The sequence below is a fragment of the Rhinatrema bivittatum genome, chromosome 8, assembly GCF_901001135.1.
Source record: "Rhinatrema bivittatum chromosome 8, aRhiBiv1.1, whole genome shotgun sequence".
Lineage (NCBI taxonomy): Eukaryota > Metazoa > Chordata > Amphibia > Gymnophiona > Rhinatrematidae > Rhinatrema > Rhinatrema bivittatum.
This window is the reverse complement of record NC_042622.1, coordinates 249,815,462-249,831,492: the sequence shown is the minus strand read 5'-3', so window position 1 is coordinate 249,831,492 and position 16,031 is coordinate 249,815,462. Positions and strand designations below refer to the sequence as shown.

The following is a 16,031-nucleotide window of genomic DNA, read 5'->3' as shown; positions in this document are numbered from 1 at the left end:
ATGAGGACACACAGACACACACACGCTGTCATCTACATTCCCTCTCACACACTCATACAGGCTCTCACTCTGGACTTCTTCTTTGGCCATTGCATCTCCTTTTCTTCACAACCCATCAGCTGCTTAAGGAGACTCTGGGTACTGAGGAGACTCAGGGCACAGGCCCCATGTGCCCAGGGCTAACGATGCTCATGGCTGGGATGTAGATATGTTGAGTTGTGTTAGAGAGCAGTACTTGGGGTCAGTGGTCTTGGTACTACAATGCTGGAGGACTTGCAGGTCACTATTAATGCTGCCAGAGCTGGGTATGGGTCTCTACTTGACTAGCAGGGGGATGTTGCAGGGCAGAAGTGAGGTGCATTGGCAGAGCTGTATCTGTGGTTCTCTGTATTGGAATAGCAGGGAGTGCTGCTGGGCAGGAGTATTGGCAGAGCTATGTATGAGGGTCTCAGTACTGGACTAGTAGAGGGTGCTGCAGGGCTGCGTGTGAGAGTCAAGTTTGCAATAGCAAGGGGAGCTGTAGGACAGGAATGAGATGGGAGGGTCTCAGTACTGGAGGTGTTGCAAGCAGGAAGTGAGGTGCATTGGCAGAGATGAGGGGAGAGAGGAGTCTTGGAACTGGAATAATGCTGGATGTAATTTGCACAGTGCTGGTCTGGCTTGTAATTCTCTCTGATGTTTCTGAACGTCAGACCTCATTCGGCAGCACATTATGTAAGTCTGATAGAAACAGACAGAGGGTGCACTGTTCCCAGGTCCAGCACAGGCGAAGCGGCATCATCCCCTGTCATCTCTGCTTGCAAGATTACCAAGCGATTACAAGGCTAATAATCTACTGAAAATGCAGAATCAGCTTTTCGCAGAAGGGATGAATATTTAAACAAACGGAACACAAAAGCGTACTCTAGAGGAGCTCCTGTGCGCTTCTCCTGTGGCCACAGTGTTTGCTGATAAGCAGCTGAGGTCCACCTGCCAGTTGGGCCTGTTAGAGTTAGTGACGTACAAGGATGTATGAAGATCAACTGAGGCAGGGTGGGAGATCCCCCCCCCCATGATTTTGCTATGTGACCATATTATCTCACCACCAGCCCTCCCCCTTCCAACTCCACCACCTTTTTATTGTATCTGTCCTCCCTGTGTAGAAGGCTGGATCGTTGGAAAGTGAGTTTAGCCCCTTAAACCAGAGGTTGTTGGATGCAGTGAAAGAGCCATTCGACATCGGTGCAGGCATCGTATTTACCCAGGCTGGGGGAGGAGGGGCGGATCCGTGCTGTGTGTTAGCTCGAGGAAAGCCAGAAGTGGGTGTCTGTCTGTCTGGGGTACTCCAGTATTCATTCATCCCACTAATTAGCAAAACTGTGGCCTTCCCTTTGGTGCACTTTGCGTTCTCTCTCTCTCTCTCGGATTCGGGGAACTTCATTGGCCTGATAATTTGTACCTGTTTTGCCAAAACTGTACATAAAGCAGATTAAAGAAAAGAAAAAAAATAAGAAGAAAAAATTACATAGTACAGAGATGATAACAAATACTTACCATACCTGAATGTAATCCACTTTGAAGTGTCAAAAAGCAGAATATAAATCAAATAAATAAATACATTCCTGGATTCTGCCGATGTCCACTATTGTCTCTGATCTTGTTACATTTCTGGCCCGGTGGCAGGATGGCACAGATTTTGCTGCTCTGGCTGCTGTATCTTCTCTTTCCCTGAGGATTACATAGAGTTATTTTCTGATCGCTCTTTTTTGGGAAGTCTTGTATTTTCTCTCTCAGCTTTGGGAAACCATGTCTTTGTATTTTGCACTGTACAGGAGGCAATAGATTTACTTGTTTTCATTTCGGCAGTGTTGCACAGAATCTAGAGTCGGGATTCTTGAGGTTTTCGTTTCAGTTTTGGTCTGCATGTTTCTCTTTCTAGACGGTGGTCACTTAAAGGTAGATTTTAAAAGCATTGATTGCGCAAAAATGGCCCACATACAGGCGTATGTGGGCCGTGTGTGAGCATCGCGAATTTTAAGAAGCTAGGAAGTATGCGCGTACAAACCTGTGCATGTTGCAAGAATAAGGAGGCGGGAAAGGGGCGGTGCCAAGACTTTATGCGCGTAACCCTGAATTTGCAAAGGCTGATCATGGCACGCATTGGCATGTTACCCACATAACTTTACTGCTGGTCCTGAGGAGAAAGTCTGGAGATGTTGAGTTTTAAGAACCCTGGGGGGAAGGGAGAGAGAGAATCTGACACGCTATATATATCTCCCACTGTAAGAGAGGCACTTTCAACTCAGGGGGGCAGTATTACAAGGGTCTACAAACCTTGCATCCTAGGCAGACCAATGTAACACCCTCCCTCACCCCAAAACCCACTCTGAGTTGAAAGTGCCTCTCTTACAGTGGGAGATATACAGTGTCAGATTGTCTCTCTCTCTCTCCCCCCCCCCCCCCATCCGGTCATTTGTGTGAGCATGTTATTAAAATATGCGTGTAAAGGCTGCACGCATACATGCGGAAGGGATATTTTAAATGATACGCGTGTACTTGCACGCACGATATAAAATTAAGCATATCTTTGCTTGCGCGTTTATGGGCGCATACGCGTTCCTTTTAAAATTAGCCAGTTAGGGGGCAATTTAAAAAAAACAAAAAACTGTGGGGAGTCTGCAGGATAGTACCCTTGGACCTTCATGGCTAATTTCCAAAGGGAAGCTGCCCATGGAGACCACGGGTAAAAATAAAAACAAAACCTAGAGACACGGTGAAATAAGTGAGCTTCTTTACCTTCCCTGTTCTAACTCTATTCCCCCTGCATCACCCCCTTTTTCCCCCTGCACTAAAAAGTAGTGCAGTTTTCATTCTGGGGAGTTTACCCAGTAACTACCTTTGTTGCCCTGGCAAATTCCTTTGAGAATTGTCCCTTTATTCTGTATTTGTGGAAGGCCTGTCTGTTTTCTGCATGTGCGACTGCGGTGAGGGATCCCGCTAGAGTGCAGGGATCTGTTTAGTTTATTCACAGTGAAATGCCACCCTTCAGAGAACATATCAAAGCATGTCACATTTCCATAAGCTGGAAATAAAACAGACTGAACATCCAGTAAAATAAAACACAAAAATTTTATTTATTTATTTATTTATTTAAGGTTTTTATATACCGGCAATCATGAGAACATATCTTGCTGGTTTACATGAAACAGGAGTGCATTAAATACATCAACTAGAACTGTGGTGACCGAAGGAACAGTTACAAATAACGAGGGAAGAAGAACTTGGAGAAGGAGGAAGAGAAAGGAAAGAATAAACGGTTAAACGGTATACAAATAAATTAAATGCTATGTACAAATGGCATGATTAATGGCTGAATGTTATGAGGAATCCTTGGTTTGTGTCCTTGATTTGTGTTATTAGATTGAGTCTGGGAAAGCTTGCTTGAATAACCAAGTCTTAAGTCTCAAAAGCAAAACCAAGATAAAATCCGTGCAGCTTGCTTTTGTGTTGTGACCTGGTGGTGCAGGGCCTGTTACAATATTTCCAGTCCTGCCTTTATTCAGAGGAGGAGGATTTTTTTTTTGCTGGGAGTTAGTGCTGTTATGAGGTGGCAGGTTTGCCACATCAGTGCTGCCTGTGTGTTTTGCGGGATTTTATGTTACTTCACCAGGTGCCTGGTAGTAGCGTGAGCTTGTTGCTCTTACTGAGGTGGCAGCAGAATTAGAATATTATTTGTTTTCCATGGCGAGTAATAAGGGGCAACATCCGACTTCTGCTCTGGGCCCCTCTGCAGGCTCGGGAGTGTCACAGCAGTCTCTATCTCATGTTCACACATCCAGCCTTTCTCCATGCAAAGATTACACCTTTGCTGACCTGCTTTTGCTGTGCTTTTTCATTTCGGCAAATCATTTTTCCCATCCAGACACTAATTAGACTCGGGAGTAACACTGGAAAATATTTCTTCAAAAAGGTGGTGGTGAATGCATGGAACGGCCTTGCTGGGAGAGGTGACAGAAGCCAAGAGCGGTAGCAGAATTTAAGAGCACATGGGTCTGGCACAGTTTCCTTTAGATGCGGTAAAGAAAGTGAAGCCAGAGATCAAGTAAGAGCTGTGTTAAATAGGGAGCCTGAGTGGTGCTTGTGGTCTTTATTTGCCTTCAGAGTCTCTGATTTTTGTTCTGTGCACAGAAACAGGATAAAGGGTTGAAGTGTCTAGAGTCAAAGTGAATGGTGTAGTGCATTTCTGTAGCACATTTCTATACTGCTTTCTGGTCACCAAGATCAATCTAGACTGTAACACACATAAAATAAAACTCCATACAATTAAAATCATAACTAAAACATAAAGTTGAGCCACGACTGTATAATTTAATACAGAAAAGAATAATCCCACCATTCATATATCCATCACTGAGTATATGTGCCCTGTCACCCCAAGGTATTCATCCATTTTCCGAAAACAGATGGGTTTTAATTTTTTTTCTAAAAAAAAAACCTGGTAGCTCTTTCCACATGCAAGGAGCTACCACAGAGAAAACTGTTCCTGTACCGGGTCTGATGGATTGCACGTACACTACACCACAGAATATGCCAACGTAGGGCCAGCTTTTGGGGTGTGCGACTTGTGCAGTCATACAGAGCTCCAAGCAATACGGGGTGCTGGCATCCCTCTCAGTGAGGCTGCTGGGTCAATAGGGCCTGTTGGGCCAAAGAAGGGTTGCTGCTGAGTGCTGCCTCATCCCTTGTGGCCCATGAGACTGTAGTTATTCTGTGGCTGCTGTGCTGCCCCCACAGACAGGAGAGCAGTGCTGGGGCCCTGGCACTTCCTGCTGCAGAGCTGGTGCAGGAGTATATGGTGCCCTAGGCAAACTTTCAGTCATGCACCCTCCCCTGCCAACTTACTTATTGGCGACACCTTCAGCACAGTACAAACTTCTTTGGCAATATGGGCCCTCCTCTTCTGGGCCTCGTGGTGGTGGAATTTTGCTGTCCTCCGCGATCGCCTAGTTTGCCTAATAGAAGCATGGGCCCTGGGCTCTTCTCTCTCCTGTCTGAATGACATGGTTGGGGGGAGGAGGAAATAGAAGGACCCTCTGGCTGCTTTCCTATTGGCAGGGCTGGGCCAGGACAAGGATGGAAAGACGGGGTGCAGGGTGTGGGGAGGGGCAGGGATGGATGTTAAGAGCAAGGAGGAGAAGACAGAAGGTAAGAGCAAGGATGCGGATGTTATAACCAGAGGGTGCATGAATTTCAGTTTTCACGCAGGATACAAGTTAACCCAGAGCTGACTGTTTATGTAGCGAGTGAGTGGTCTCATCTACAGGTGTGTGTGTGTGTGTATAGGAAGTGGGTGATTTGATCCCTTGGTCACTTAAGACACGATCAGTGTAAGTAATGGCTTCAACGTGAGTCCTTGCTGTGGATTCTGAAAGCCACCTGAGTATGCGTGTATCTCCCACTGCGCGCACAAATGAAAAGTTCAAAAAAGGAGAGGGGCATGGCTGTGATCTGAGCAGGGAATGGACATAATACTTAAGCGAATAGGCACGCACCAGGATCCCCTGCCACGTAACTTTACTTCTGCTATAGAGGATGTGTAAGTCATAAAACAAAAAATTGTAGGCAGGTCAGCGGAGTTTTAAAGATCGGGGCTAACAGAGCGGAGGTTAGTAAACTAGGAGGCTTTCGAAGTCCTATCCCTTACCTGGGCAAACTGGGAATGAACTGGGAAAACTGGTAATGGTGTCGGCGCATGTGTCTTTTAAAATCCCTCCACTTACATAGTAGAAGCGGCATTTGCGCGCATAGCTACACGTCCACTTAAAATGGCACGCACACGTGCACACGGTCAGGCTATTTTATAACATGCACATATATAAGCATGTATGTTATAAAATGGCATGTCCCTGGGTGCGGGCTAACGAATGCACGCATATTTGCACCCGCGTGCCAGTTTAAAAGTTACTGTTTACTGAGAGGGTGGAAGATGCCTGGAATAACTACCAACAGCGGTAGTAGAAACCAGCATGCTTGGGACAGAGGGCAGTGGGAAGAGGAGGGTGTGTGGAAGAGGTAAGGTAAAACAATTGGAGGGAGGGCGAGTCCTTGAGCATTGATCTAGGTATAACAAATTACATGCTTGAAAGGTGTAAAGAGTCAAAAAAAAAAAAGAGAGTAGAAAGTAGACTTTCAGAAAGTAGTGATACTGCTGTTTTGAGTTCCTAGGGAGAGGCGGTAGGGTCAACCAGCCTGGATCAACACCAGGACAGGAGAGGGAAAGGGAGCCGGAGCCATCAGGTCACCCTGCAGGGACAGCAGGCTGGCTTGGCTCCACCTCCCAGCTAAGGGAAAAAAGGAGGAGAGGGCCTTGTGCAGCTGACAATTAGGCAACATCCTTAGCTGTAGCAGCTTCATGAAGTGCAGCTGAGCAAACTGTGTGTGTGTCTATTCACACAGACAGACCGAGCACAGAGCACGCTCCTGTATTACTGTACTACTTGCACCTGTATTAATGTAAATATCCTCATATACTAAGTGTATCAAGTGCACATGCCACTTAACATTGTATATTAGTTCATTTGCATATATAATCCTAATCCAATGCAAATAGTTGTAACGCTGCCTGTTGACTCTCCTCTCCTGTACTTATGTATATCTTCCAGTTACCCCCTCCCCTGTTCATTGTAATTTCCTTTCCTTCTCAGTTTTTTGTAAACCGACATGATGTGTCCTACGAATGCCGGTATAAAAAAAGTTTTTAAATAAATAAATAAATAAATAAATAAATAAAGTAATGTAGTGATTTCTTATATATAAGAACAGACTGCAGTGGGCGTGAATGCACACGGGAGCTGTCCCTGATTGTCTGCCGCAAAGTTGGGTGTTGGCATTCTGGATGTTGGTGTGGTAGACCTGCGTCTGTGCTGGAGCACTTGGTAGTGGGGGCGGAGGTTGGGGGATTTACTATGTCTGTCTCTCTTCACACCTTGTCCAGTCTAAGATGAGAGACATGGTAATAGAATGAAGGGGGTGGGGGGGAGCACAGGGATCCTCCCACTGCTGCAAGAAAGAAACAGGCAAGAGTGGAGGACCTTCCTCCAGCTCCACAGACTGCAGCACCCAACCTCTTACCACCCTTGCCTCTACTTAGCTATGATGACAGCGCAGTGTGGGGGGCGGGGTGCTGTCTCATTGCCACCCCTCTACCAGTGCAGGCATATCAGAAACGGTGATACTGGTTCCTGGCTGTGGTACTACATCTTGCTTCTGAAATTAGAGTGTTCTGGTCTAGATCTCTGGGCCCTGACCAAAGCTGATTTAAGTTTTTCCACCCCGAGCACTACTGACTTGGGGTGACTTGCCTTGCTGGCCCCCCAGTAACAGGGCACTGGCCTTTCCTAGCAGATCACAGCTGTGACACGCATTCCCAGAGCATGTGTTTTTCGCAGGGAATGAAATATTGACACTCTTTGTTTTGTCGGCTGATTGCCCAGAGCCTTAAATTAGGGACCCCTTTGTGTGAAGAAGCAGCTTTTAATTTCTAATTATGCTAATTCTTTCCCGATGCCTGTCATATGATCATATATTATTAATGGCAGAACACTGCAGGGAAGAGGATTATGGACTGGTGGAAAGCTTTTAGAAATAAGGAGATAATGATGGGATTGGAAGGTGAGGAGAGTCTGGAAATGGAGGGGTTGGGGGGGGGGGGATGGAGGAGACCATAATTGCTAATAGTAAACTGCCAAGAAGCAGGGCAGCACACCAGTCTGTGATGTACTTATATCTTTATGATTTATATCAGCATCAACCAACAAGGAATGAATTACATAGTCTGGGTAAATAAATAAGCATGGGTGTAGCTTGCTTGTTACGGTGGCTACTACCCCGAATCAATTAAGCCTGATACTTGACTTGGAATAAGTATCCAGCGCAGCTCACTGCTTCAGCAACAGAGGGAATTAAGTAAAGAGGATTTTTATTCAGACAGCCAACAATGGCTGAATTGCACATGCAGGGTAAACAAATGGGAGTAGCTTGCTTATTAAGGCGGTTACTACCCCAAACCAATTAGCTAGATACTTCACTTAGATGCAGCTCCAGCACTGCTGTCTGCATCGATGGTGGGGGTGGAAGGGAACTGGAACCAAAAAGTTACCAATAAGGGCCCTGACCTCAGTGGTCAGAGTAACAGATTATGAAAACAAATAGGTGTGAAAGCTTGCTGGGCAGACTGGATGGGCCGTTTGGTCTTACATAGAAACATAGAAATGACGGCAGAAGAAGACCGAATGGCCCATCCAGTCTGCCCAGCAAGCCTCACACATTTTTTCTCTCATTCTTATCTGTTACTCTTAGCTCCTTGTTCTATTCCCCTTCCACCCCCACCATTAATGTAGAGAGCAGTGATGGAGCTGCATGCAAGTGAAATATCTAGCTTGATTAGTTAGGGGTAGTAGGGGCAGTAACTGCTGCGATAAGCAAGCTACACCCATGCTTATTTGTTTTACCTAGACTATGTTGTACAGCTCTTGTTGGTTTTTTTTTTTCTTCTCCCCTGCTGTAGAAGCAGAGAGCCATGCTGGATATGCATTGAAAGTGAAGTATCAGGCACATTTGGTTTGGGGTAGTAACCGCCGTAACAAGCCAGCTACTCCTTGCTTTGTGATTGCGAATCCTTTTTTCTTCACCCCTGTCGTTGAAGCTATGCAGGATATGCGTGAAGCATCAGTTTTTTGTTTTTGTTTTGTTTTTTTTTTTTTTTTCCCCCTGCCGTTGAAGCAGAGAGCTATGCTGGAAATGCGTGATGTATCAGTCTTTCTCCCATGCCGATGCAGCAGAGAACCATGCTGGATATGCATGGAAAGTGAAGTATCAGGCACATTTGGTTTGGGGTAGTAACTGCCGTAACAAGCCAGCTACTCCCCGCGTTTTGAGTGCGAACCCTTTTTCTTCTCCTTTGCCGTCACTTCTTCTCCTTTGCCGTCACTTCTATGTTTCTATCTGTGCTTTATGTTTTGAAGTTGGGTAAGGGAGGTTGAAACGGTAACCAGGGCGTTTCTCATCCCATTAAACTGTAGACCTTGGTAAGCCACAGTTGGCAAAGGGCTGGCTATGGGTTGGTTATGAGTTTATTGTAGTTCTTGCCCTCGGTGTGACTTTGTTAACACAAGTGGACAAAGGCTTGCCATGGTCTTCATATAACAGCCAATTTCCTTTAAATCAAAATGGGACCTGCTTTATGCAGAATTCCCAGACTTGATGTCTGGTTGGGCATTTATTATTACAGATGATGATAATGATGTGTGTAGAGCCGCGCTTGTCTTATGATCCTCGACATTGGTGGATGGTGGCCACTTTGGCAGTAGTGCCATTTCTCAAGCACTGGCCAACCATGATAAGAATATAGGTACCGATGATTCACTGGTGCTGTTATTGCTGGCAAATGGGTTGGAGACATTTGGATGCTGAAGAGATTAATGCAGTCGAGTCTCAGAACTGGAGGTTCCTGAGAGCTTTCTATAATATAATAGAAGTCCTAGAGTGATGTGTCTCAGTACTGCTTCCAAGTAACCTTCAGCTGCTATTCTGCAACAAATCTCCCATAAGACAAGCTGTGCAAACAGACACCAGGCCCTCTAGGCATAGCAGGATATATTATGCAAAAGACGATGGCAGTTTTTGCTTGGGAACAGCACTTCTAGCAGGTATTCTGTGTCCTGTTTTTAGTTTATGAACTTAATTCTAATTTAATGCCAGTCTCTCATTTCCTAAACTTGACATTTCTTAAGAAAATGTTATTTATTTCACTGGTTTTGGCTCAAATATCAACTTGCTCTTTATTAGAGGAATATTGCTTTTCAGGGACATGATCTCGAAAGCATGTGAAGGGCTCTGTGTAGCCTTGTCGGAAGCTCACACCATCACCAAAATGTTCCTGCTGTCTGACGGCACCAGCCAGGGAATGAAGCTTGTGTTTGCTGGGTATATTAGTGCTTTTAGAATGGAAGAGCCTGGTTCTCTCATGGGCATTCACATTGGTTCCAGCGTTTTTGGGTAAACCCAATCAGCCAGTGACCAGCTTTGCTTTTATCTATCGAAGGCCAACTCTCCCCCCAACACACACACACCTCCCATCAGATTTCTGCAAGATCAGTCACATCTGCGCCTATCTCATGCTCCCACTGTAGCATTTTCCAGCAAAGCTGACCCGCCTGGCCCTCTACAGAGGGTGACTCAGTCGCCGAGAACGAGCTGAGCCAGTCCTGGTTTTTGCCTCATGCCATGCAGAAAGATGAAATTCTGATTTCTCTAGCAAAAGCAGGACTACATCTCCCAGCCTGCATTGGGGTAAAACCAGGACTGACTCTGCCCATTCAAGAGCACGTCGATCCATCTCATAATAACCCTGTCTAATCACAGCAGGCATTAATCCAGTGGCAGAATTCCACTTACGAGGTGCAGCTATTCTTAGAACCCTTCTGGATTGTTTGGATTTTTTTTCCCCAATATATCTGTTTTTGGTTTTGGCCTGGAGGAAGTCCTGAACCCCCTTCCCCCCACCTCCCAGCACCCCATGGGTTCCGAGGTGCATTGTACTGGTGGTATAGTGTAACAGCTGGCGGCCTCTCGTGTGTGGGAGTGGAGTCTCTTTTAATATAACCCATGTCCCAGCTCAGTGGTTACATTTAAATCGATGAATTAATTAATTTGTTGGTTACGGACTAATTTGCGATGTCTGGATGGTTGCCAGGAGCCTGGGCTTTCATTCCAAGACTAGCTCCTGCTGTAAGCTCTATAGAGAGAGGGGGGGAGGGACCCAGCCTGTTCAGGGTGCCCGTGTTAAAAAGTCCTTGTTTGTGTGAGAGCTCCAAGAGGCCAGTGGGCCATTTTACCGTCATTGGAAGGTTCTGAAGACTGGTGATTTTCTCAGCAGGTTCAGCTAGAGTGAAAAAGGCTTTTTTAAAACTGTCTGCTTTGAACTGCGATGTGTTTGAATTGATTCTTTCTCTTTTTTTTTTTTAACACGGTGCACTGCCCGATGCAATTGCATTTCAGACAAGAAGCCAGTTAGAAGCAGCCATGTGGCGAGCGATCTTCAAATGACAGCGAAAAAATAATGCTCACTGAGCTTTTAACTGTTTGGGAAGCAGCTAACCTGCTCCCATGTGGACACAGAACATAAGAAATTGCCATGCTGAGTCAGACCAAGGGTCCATCAAGCCCAGCATCCTGTTTCCAACAGAGGTCAAACCAGGCCATAAGAACCTGGCAATTACCCAAACACTAAGAAGATCCCATGCTACTGATGCAATTAATAGCAGTGGCTATTCCCTAAGGGGCGGATTTTCAGAGCCCTGCTCGCCGGGAAGCCTATTTTACATAGGCCTACCGGCGCGCGCAGAGCCCCGGGACTCGCGTAAGTCCCGGGGTTTTCGGAGGGGGCGTGTCGGGGGGCGGGCCCGAACCGCGCGGCTTTTTCGGGGCGTGTCGGGAGCGTTCTGGGGGCGTGGCCACGGCCCGGGGCGGCCCGGGGGCGTGGCCGCGCCCTCCGGACCCGCCCCCAGGTCGCGTCCCGGCGCGCAGGAGGCCCGCTGACGCGCGGGGATTTACGCCTCCCTCCGGGAGGCGTAAATCCCCCGACAAAGGTAAGGGGGGGTTTAGACAGGGCCGGGCGGGTGGGTTAGGTAGGGGAAGGGAGGGGAAGGTGAGGGGAGGGCAAAGGAAAGTTCCCTCCGAGGCCGCTCCGATTTCGGAGCGGCCTTGGAGGGAACGGAGCGCAAACAAAAGTAGGCTATTCGCGCTCGTTTTAAAATCCGCCCCTAAGTAAACTTGATTAATAGCCATTAATGGACTTCTCCTCCAAGAACTTATCCAAACCTTTTTTGAACCCAGCTACACTAACTGCACTAACCACATCCTCTGGCAACAAATTCCAGAGCTTTATTGTGTGTTGAGTGAAAAATAATTTTCTCCAATTAGTCTTAAATGTGCTACTTGCTAACTTCATGGAATGCCCCCTAGTCCTTCTATTATTCGAAAGTGTATATAACCGAGTCACATCTACTCGTTCAAGACCTCTCATGATCTTAAAGACCTCTATCATATCCCCCCTCAGCCGTCTCTTCTCCAAGTTGAACAGCCCTAACCTCTTCAGCCTTTCCTCATAGGGACGCTGTTCCATCCCCTTTATCATTTTGGTTGCCCTTCTCTGTACCTTCTCCATCACAACTATATCACAGACAGAGTGATTTGGTATGCCGTTGGAGCCTGCCCACTATAAATCTACAGGTTGACCTCCATTAGCAAAGAATGGGGAAGGGGGCTCTGTTACTTACTGATAAGGTCACCAGATTACACCAGGTCATCAAACACCAGGCTCAGCTGGTCCTGGCTATGGCCCGTGGCCCGTATGCACCTGCAGTTCCAGTTGCTCTATGAAAAGCAGGAGCATAAGTCCGTAGAGGCGTTGGGGGTAGACCCAGGCCTGGTTCTGATGGCCTGAAGCCATCTCATGACCCTATGCAGTTATGCAGATGGGACCCACCTTCATTGGAAATGGGATTCTGGTCAGGTCATCATTGCTAGCCACGGATGGTGCTTTACATATTCCCAGAGACAAGAGTTTGATATTTGCCTAGACAGGAAACCTTTTCAGTTGTGTCATCTCCATCTTCATGGCTCTGTTTTCTCATTTGTCCTGTTCTAGTTCTTTATTTCTCTGTAACCCTAACCTTACTTTTTTTTTTTTTTTACTATTATGATTGATGTTTTATATTTCTTGATTTTATTTGAAGTTTTATGAGGCTTGGTGATGTTCCTATTTTTCCATTGTTGCACTGCAAACAGAGTCTGGCCATACCAGTTCAGTTTTTGTCTACACATTTTTGTTTATACTTTTTAATCTCTTTATTCTGTAGTTGGTGAGGAATCGTCTGTGTTCTGCACGTGTGACCAAGATGAGGGATTAACAGATTTTACTTGAAAAAGGACATTCAAAGTATAATCTTATGAGGTAAAAATATAACTTCTAACAACATGATTGTTACATTTACATGCACTGCTATGGTGCCAGCCAGGATACCCTGCTAAAAAGACCCAACCCATATTGTATTATACCTATTGTAATGTGGGTTTAGTCCTCGGAAAGCCATGAGTAAACTGAATTACAATTACAATATAGTAAACCTGTTATACCCAAACAGCACTGACTATCAGCACTCAAACAGAAACAGCCCTACCTATAAAAAGACAACAATGTAAATATTACACCAGGTCCTAAAACACCAATACACCTCCTATTAGGAAAACAAAACAAGCCAGGGTGCTATAGATCCCTAAGTAGTGTTAGCGTTTTGAGGTGTTGAAGTGGATTCTTGGGTACTGCAGAGATGGCCACTCCCACGGGGAGGAGCCCCGTGAGGAAACGCAGTACCTGGCTAGACTATACACGCAGACACAGAGAATTTGTATTTACTATATAGCTTGATGGTATTTACTATATAGCTTGATGGTACCATCAAGCTATATAGTAAATACAAATTCTCTGTGTCTGCGTGTATAGAGTCTAGCCAGGTACTGCGTTTCCTCACGGGGCTCCTCCCCGTGGGAGTGGCCATCTCTGCAGTACCCAAGAATCCACTTCAACACCTCAAAACGCTAACACTACTTAGGGATCTATAGCACCCTGGCTTGTTGAAGTGGTAAGTGGTAAGTGGAAGTGGTAAAGGTTGTCGTACACAGACCACTGTCCTGGGGTGGACAGAAGTAAGGCAATCCAGTAGAAGCAGTCCAGGGGTCCTCGGCAGAGGAGACCAGTCCCACTCTTGATCAGATGAAAGACAGCACAGGGTAGCAGAGGCAGGACCCGAATGTAGACTCCAAGCGCTGAAGCTGAAGGTGGAACAGACTGAGAGAATCAGTATTCATTGAGTAGTTAGCTGTACTGATGGAGATCCTGGCAGGCAGAAGCGAAGCAGTTGCAGGCACCAGTGTAGGGAGCGCAGGCCCTCGAGGAGCGAGTACCCGGTTTCTGAGATAGGTACCTGAAAGAGAGAAGATGGGCCCCCGAGGAGCGGGTACCCAGGTTAGCGATGGATTAGCCCGAAGGGCAGAGAGAGAGCTTCAGGCAGAGCAACTTAGACCGGAGCAATCCAATCCTTGCTAACTCACAGGCCGATACAGTAAAGCGCGGCTGCGGTTACCCTGTTTCTAACCCGCTTTGTACGCACAATTTGGACGCGTATGTCTAACCCGCGATTCAGTATCCGGTTTTACCCGTCCTTACCGCTTCTTGAAATCGACGCATATCCCTTTCCGCCCGCGGCATGTATATGATATGTTAATGATCGGATTAGCTATTCCTTCCGATACAGTAACATGCACCCAGATTATCGCCTTTTTAACCAGCTATTTTGCCGCGTCTTTAACCTGCTCCGGAGCTGTCTTTAACCTGCCGCGTCTTTAACCTGCTCCGGAGCTGTCAGCGCGCCTGCATGGGAGAACGGCACCCAAATTGGGCGTACAGGCATGCGTTCATGCACCTTCGCCGGTGGGGGCTGCTGGAAGCTGCCTCGCATCGGGAGCGCCCGATCCGCCCCGGGCTGCTGAAGCCGCTCTCGCCGCCGGCTGCCCCCGGAAGGCAGGGGAGCTGCGGTGCACGCCTCAGGAGGAGGGGAGAGAGGACTGGGGCTGCTCCGGAGCTGTCAGTGCACCCACACGGGAGACCAGCACCCATGGACGCCCTTCTGCTGCTGCTGCTGGGGGCTTGCGTGGCCGCGGCCAGGGCAGATGAGCGGGGGCTGGGGGAAAGTTTGCCCGTGAAATTTCGTCTCTCTCTTGCCTGTCCGAAGGAGGCGGAAAATCGGAGCTGCGCGCACAGGTGCTTTGTTGCACTCCCTGCCGCCGATCGCTGGCTGCTGGGGCTTGCTGCCGCTGGCGCTCAAGGCAGCGGGGTCTGTAGGAGAACCATCCACTTTCCTGGTGGAATGACATTTCAAATGACATTTTCCTGGCGTGTAGCCAGATGGACTCAGAACAAGTGGGTATAGTGTGCTCGTGCTAGCAGTTGGAGACGGATCTGACGTCAGCACGGGTACATATACCCCCACAGGAAGTGAAGCAACTCAGTAATTTCCGTCTCCAAAGCAGTTTGGAGCGCCTGCACGCTCGCTGAGCGTGTTTTCCAAATCTACTTTCTACTTTTTACTTTCTACTTTGCAAATTTCTCAGAAGACGAGCCCCGCACTCCTGCGGTGATACCCTTGGGTCCCTCCCCCAGTTGAGTTTCCCGAGGTGGTTTCCGCGACCCCTCGGAGCTCTACGCCTCGGTCCGGTGGCCGAATCGCGACAGGGATCTAGCCCCCGAGCGAGAAGGGCTCGGGCCTGGCTGAGAGGCGCCTCGGTCCCGGCAAGGACTTAGCCCCGAGCGAGACGAGTTTGGCGGCTTAGAGGCAGCGGATGCATTTCCTCAAGCGCGGCAGTGAAGGTATTTCCCCTCTCCCCCCGCAGCAGGAGACCGCCCGGGTTACAGCCGGGAAGCGCCGAGGATCAGGTAAGGCGTACATCTCTTACTTTTGGTCTCCGAGGTACGAGGATCGGCGGCGTTGCCTGCATGTGGCACGCTGTGGAGGTCGCCATTTTGTCTGCCTTGTTCAGGTATTGAGCGCCCATGATAGGCGCCTGTTGATGGGCGCACAACGCAGCATATTTATTGCTAAAGCGTATGTTCATATTGTATATTAGTGAGTGCATATTGCTGACCGCATATTATTGAGCGCATATTGTATATTAGTGAGTGCATATTGCTGATCGCATATTATTGAGCGCATATTGTATATTGTTGAGCGCATATTGTATATTATTGAGCGCATATTGCTAATCGCATATTATTGAGCGCATATTGTAAATTATTGAGCGCATATTGCTGGCCGCATATTATTGAGCGCATATTGTATATTGAGCGCATATTATTGAGCGCATATTGCTGACGGCATATTATTGAGCGCATATTATTGGCAGCATAAGCGCCGGCGCCCTGCATTCGCAAGACG

General features: G+C 47.4%; 1 protein-coding gene across 3 annotated transcripts in view; it reads left to right on the top strand.

The window, feature by feature from the left end:
* The window catches only part of SEMA6B (semaphorin 6B), a 280,427-nt gene that overhangs the window by 151,861 nt on the left and 112,535 nt on the right, over positions 1-16,031 (top strand). For 2 of the 3 annotated variants that reach the window (XM_029614549.1, XM_029614550.1), the window contains one exon: positions 12,900-12,994. The exons of the other annotated variant lie outside the window; for it this stretch is intronic. The gene's annotated coding sequence lies outside the window, so the exon portion shown is untranslated. The remainder of the gene's footprint in view (positions 1-12,899; positions 12,995-16,031) is intronic. 3 annotated transcript variants of the gene reach the window in all.